Source organism: Triticum dicoccoides, chromosome 5A (genome assembly GCF_002162155.2).
Source record: "Triticum dicoccoides isolate Atlit2015 ecotype Zavitan chromosome 5A, WEW_v2.0, whole genome shotgun sequence".
NCBI lineage: Eukaryota > Viridiplantae > Streptophyta > Magnoliopsida > Poales > Poaceae > Triticum > Triticum dicoccoides.
In genome coordinates, this window is record NC_041388.1 from 328146670 (window position 1) to 328152825 (window position 6156).

Sequence of the window (6156 nt, forward strand, 5' to 3'; positions counted from 1 at the left end):
GTTTATACTAGTTCAGCCCCTTGCGGTGAAGGAAGGCCTACGTCTAGTTGGGTTGGTATTGCTTGAGGTTTCGATGACCAGGGAGCGAGATATTCTATGCCCGGTTCTCGATTGGTTGTTTCTTGCCCTAAGCCACCGGCGGGTCGTTCCCTTATATACACGGGTTGACGCTCTACGGCCTACAGAGTCCCGGCCGGCTCATAAACAGTGTCTGGCTCGGTGACTAGTTACCTCTACCTTATGTTACAAGTCATGCCATTACGGCGGTTTGTCTCTATGGGCCTTAAGCTCTATGAACCGCCATCCTCACGCTGGGTCTTGGGCTTCCTTTACGATGAGTCTTCTTTGCATAACCCGGCCCCTCCTGGCCGGCTTACTCAAATAGTTATATCCCCAACATTAGGCCCCAGATTGATTTGGACCGGTTCATGTCAATCTTAAAATACCTTAAGAATCAGTCCTTCTGTCTTCTATCCGTGAAAAAGGTCATAACCCATTGTGACGTCATCTTCTGGATCCGGGTTAACCCACCGTGACATCATCTTTTAATTAAATCCTTATCTTGTTTCATCATATCTTCAATGGATCTTAGCCTTAACTGACCATCCCGAAAATCGAGGCGTCGGGGTCGTTGTAAAATGATATTCCGTCTCCTCGTTTCTCACGCCGTCTTGGTCGACCCCTCCTTATAAATAGATGCGACCTAGGTCTTTTTCATGTCCTTCAGTCGTCTTCTTCCTCGCACCTCCTTCTTTGCTGCTCAAGCTCCGCCGCCGCCGCCGTCGACCCCCTCGTCTTCACCGACTCAGGCCGCTGCATCACCCAGATTCTGACCAGAAAACGACGGCGACCCTCCGTAGTTCTTCCGCATCTGTGAGTTCCTCTTTTCCCCCTTCTCAGATCAGTATTGAAACCGTTTTGAGTTCGTCGTCGTTCATTGCCGCCCGACGCAAACCTCCATTAGTTCTCACCTCCAATGCCTTGTTTAGATTATAAAAACAACTTAGAACTGCTGCGGAAAATGTTTGTGCTTATCCTGTATGAGAACAGATCTTATTTCCCTTGTTTTGGAAGCCCTCCACGAGTATATGAACTTCTCTGTACTGTTTTAGGTCTAGAAATATTTTCCTTTCCAGAGCATCATTTGATCCAAAATAATGATTGCAACTTGTGAAACCTGTTTGTTCCACACTTAGCCAAAAAACTGCGTCTGTTGACCCTGTTTCAGCCATAATAGTTCATGTGACCGGTTTAAGATAATACCGGCTGTCAGCACCGCTTGCTTCTGACGACTTAAGAAAACCTTAATCATCTTTAATACCTACAGCTGTTATACATTATCACATAGTTACCTGTATGTCGTTAGGCCCCTTCTTAAGCCGCCATCTTAAATAACCCAATAATGTTTTATTCTCCGGGTTATAATAAACCGGAAAAATTTCCTTTATCTTGTTGTAGGCTTCAATTTACCCAATGGCACCCAAAGCTGTTAAACCTCTGGTTACCTGCAACTAGGTCCCATCCATTGTTACAGAGAGCAAATTGTCCGAGTTTGTAAAGTCTGGCCATATGCCCAAGAAGGATGTCATGTCTTATCATGCTCCTGAACCGTTTGAAGAGAAACCTCAACCCAAGGAAGGGGAGGTGATCATTTTTACCGATCACATGAGCCGGGAATTTGCTCCTCCATTTTCAAAATTGTTTAGAGACGTTCTGCACTTCTTTGACTTAAGACCTCAAGACATCGGGCCCAATTCTGTGTCAAATATCTGCAACTTCCAAGTTTTCTGTGAGGTCTACCTTGGAGAAGAACCCAGCCTACTTTTGTTCAGGGAATTGTTCTATTTAAACCGGCAGAATGAGCGGGCCAACGGGCCCAGTCTGGAGCTTGGTGGCATATCGATTCATAGGCGGAGAGACTGCCTGTTCCCTTATGTTGAATTACCAAGTCATCCAAAGGACCGGAACCAGACATGGTTCTACTGCCAAGATACTTCTCTGGCTGGTGAAAACCCGCTGCCCGGCTTCCGTGCATTGCGCCTTGAACCTACTCACCCGCTGCCGGATAAGTTGACTGCTATTGAACGTCTGCCACTCACCCCCAAGATCAAGAAGATTAAAGCTCTTTTAGGGAACAACTTAGATGGCATTGACCTGGTCCGAGTCTGGGTTGCTTGGAGAATAATTCCGTTAAGCCGCCGCCCCGGCTTAATGTGTAATTATTCAGGCAAGAAAGATGACCCTCAGCGTCATAGTCCTGACGACTTACCAGATGACGTAGTGGAAGCTACAACTCAGTCTTTGTTGAAAGAGGGCATAGTGAATAGTAACGCTTTCGGCTTACTACCTTTTTGCCAGAAGAACCCGGCCCCTGCAGTAAGTTTCCAGCCGTCGGGTTATTTTTTACCATGTTATACTGTATTCTTACGCATAACCCTTTATAACCTTTTACAGGCAAATGATAACTTCTGGAAAATCCAATATGATCATGAGGCGGCCAAGAGGGCCGAAAGGAAAACCGCCAAGCCCACCACTTCAAGGAAAAGGAAGCCAAGCACTTCTGAGTTGTTTCAGCTTGATGATACTGATGATAATGAGGAAGAGGTAACTTTTTAATTTCCCTTTCTCCTTTATCACTGCTTTACTGATATTGGCCTTCTTTCAGGGAGACACAGGCAACAGCCAACCCATTGAGGAAGAGGTAATTATAATCTCCTCCGACTCCGAACTTCGGCCGCGTTAGAAAATTCGAAGAGTAACCCAGAAAGTAAGATTTTCACACCCTTTGGCTTACCAAGATCCTGACTTTCTTTTGAAGCAACAACAATTTGAAAACTGGAGGCAGACCCGGACCAGCAAGGATGCAGAGCTATCCTCCGGCTTGCCTGACACAACCCGGAAGCGTCAGACTGAGGTTATCTCCAATTTATACCCTTTTTTACCTTTGGCGGGTCTAATCCGTCAACCTCTCAATTCCTCTGACTCCAATTACCAGGATACCTCTCCTTCATCCGGCGAGTCCATGCAATCAAACATGCCGGCTTTTAAGACTGCCCCTGGGTAATATCAATTTATTCACCTTATGTTTATCTTTCTTCATGTTTCTTTACTTATTTCTCTGCTTTGTCCACAGCGTGCAGGTTAAGCCAGGAAGAAAACCAAGAAAGATAAACCGGCCCAAACCCCTGTGGTGACTGAACCGGAACAGGGTATAGCTGCTCCCGACTCTTCCACACATCAACCGCCGCCTGAGCCGGCTCAAGACATTGCAGCAAGAGCCGGAGCAATAGCCGCTTTGAGTCGGGCCAAAGCCTGGTTACCAGAGCTAGACCCTGCCGACATCGCTCTTGGGTATCCAAGTCTAAAGGAGGATGGCACTCCATTTGATGAAAAGGATTTCACCACCTGCGTGAGGGATATACGCCCTGTGGCCACTCAAATTGGAAACAACACTGACCTCACCAAGTGTCAGCCGGGTTATGACAAGGAGAATTGGAGAATCCCCACGCCGAATTATGACGATGTCAGCTTGATCCCTCCAATCCGTAAGCACACCTTTGCCCCTGAAGTCGACCCAGCCGGTTTAATAGATGATGAAGCTAAGTTTGAGGCCTTGAGTGGCATTGACTGGGCCTCATCATCCTTCCAGGACAAAGCAGCCGGCGGAGAGGCGGAGAAGGATAACCCGGAAGCTTCAAGTCAACCCCAAGAGTAGATTGCCAGGCACCACCTGCTTATGTCGTTATAGAAAAACAATGCCGCATCATTCAGACTCGGGGAGTCTTGTAACAGAGTAGAAAATACTTTGAGTTTTGCTATGCCTTTGCGCACGCTTATGGCCCTTAATACTTGCATAAGCCGCCGTCACTATGCACTTTGTAGTTTATATGAATCTGTTATGTCCTTTGCAGAAATGTCTTGCATTTCCCTGTCATGCTTACAACTGCTTTTCCGGCTTATATAAGCCAACCCCCGAGGGTAAGTTTAACTCCTGAAAATTGGCACATAAAAGTTCACCTGGTACTTAACAACCTGATGTAAACAGTATTAATCCTGGAGGATTGCAATGTATTCCATTGTATTTTCAAGAGGGTCACAAGATATCCAATGTTGATACTTGTAAAATATGATGAACAAAATTCAAGGGTTTCTGATTCGAATACGATCAGTGAACCGTTCCAAAGGGGTTGGGCTAAGGTTCGGATACGATCTGTTAGCCCCCAGTGGCTGTGGCGATGCCGATCAAGTGGGTATCGACAGCTATGTTCTCTTTGGTTCGAATACGACCTATGTTTGAACAGGAAGCCCCCAAGTGACCATAAGAGTTGTTTAATGACGCTGATTCGAATACGATCCACGTCAGACCCAAAGGGGTTAAGCTATGATTCAAATATGATCAAGAAGCCCCCAAGTGGGTTTGGCAGTATGCCGATCAAGTGGGTATCGACAGCTATGCTCTCTTTGGTTCGAATACGACCTATGTTTGAATAGGAAGCCCCCAAGTGATCACGGCTAGATTCAGATATGATCATAAGCTGGACCAAAGGAAAGCCGGATTCAGATATGATCCGCTTTTCCTTGGTTATCTCCACCACTTGGCAAAGAAAACACATAAACCTTTTTGGGAGTGGAAAAAAGGACAGAGGTCCTGCTTTATTGCTTTATGTAATATACATAGTATAAGTATATACGCATTAGAGCCGATGGCTCAAGTATAATAAGGCTGAAGATGAGCGATGTTCCACGGCCGACGGGTCTCCTCCTCCGACTTACGTGAGTCTTTGTGCTCCCGAACATCGATAAGGTAGTATGATCCATTGTTCAGATTCTTGCTGACCACAAAGGGTCCTTCCCAAGGAGGGGATAGCTTGTGCATGTCAGATTGATCCTGGATGAGTCGGAGCACTAAGTTGCCTTCCTGAAAGGTTCTGGATATAACCTGGCGGCTGTGGTAGCGGCGCCGGTCTTGCTGGTAAATCGCCGAGCGGGCTATTGCCAAGTCTCGCTCTTCATCCAACAGGTCAAGTGCGTCTTGCCGAGCTTTTTCATTGTCTTCCTCAACATAAGCCTCCACACGGGGTGAGTCATGACGGATGTCACTTGGTAGGACCGCCTCTGCTCCATACACCATAAAGAAAGGCGTGTAACCCGTAGATCTGTTAGGTGTAGTATTGATGCTCCAAAGTACAGAAGGTAACTCCTCCACCCAACAACCCGGCGTCCGCTGCAAAGGGACCAAGAGCCGGGGCTTGATACCCCTCAAGATTTCTTGATTAGCTCGTTCTGCTTGACCATTGGATTGAGGGTGAGCCACAGCTGAAACGTCAAGCCGGATATGCTCTCGTTGACAAAACTCTTCCATAGCTCCTTTGGAGAGGTTAGTGCCATTATCAGTTATAATGCTGTGTGGAAAACCAAAGCGAAAAATCACCTTTTTCATAAACTGGACCGCCGTGGCTACATCACACTTACTGACTGGCTCCGCCTCCACCCACTTTGTGAACTTGTCAACCGCCACCAAGAGGTGCGTCTTTTTATCCTTGGACCTTTTGAAAGGCCCGACCATATCAAGCCCCCAGACTGCAAATGGCCAAGTAATTGGAATCATCCTCAATTCTTGAGCCGGCACATGGGCTCGTCGTGAGAATTTCTGACATCCGTCACATTTACTGACCAGGTCTTCTGCATCAGCATGAGCCGTCAGCCAATAAAACCCATGACGGAAAGCTTTGGCCACAAGAGATTTTGAGCCGGCGTGATGACCACAATCGCCTTCATGAATCTCACGAAGGATCTCCTGACCCTCTGTAGGTTACACGCAACATTGAAATGCTCCAGTGACGCTGCAGTGATGTAACTCGCCATTGACAATTGTCATGGACTTGGACCGCCGGGCGATTTGTCTTGCCAAGGTCTCATCTTCAGGCAACTCTCCCCGGGTCATGTAAGCCAAACAAGGCACTGTCCAATCCGGGATAACGTGGAGAGCCGCCACCAGTTGTGCCTCCGGGTCTGGTACTGCCAGATCTTCCTCTGTAGGTAACTTAACAGAAGGATTATGCAAAACATCAATAAAGGTGTTAGGCGGCACCGGCTTACGCTGAGACCCCAGCCGGCTTAAGGCATCAGCCTCATTCTTCCTTCGATCAATGTGTT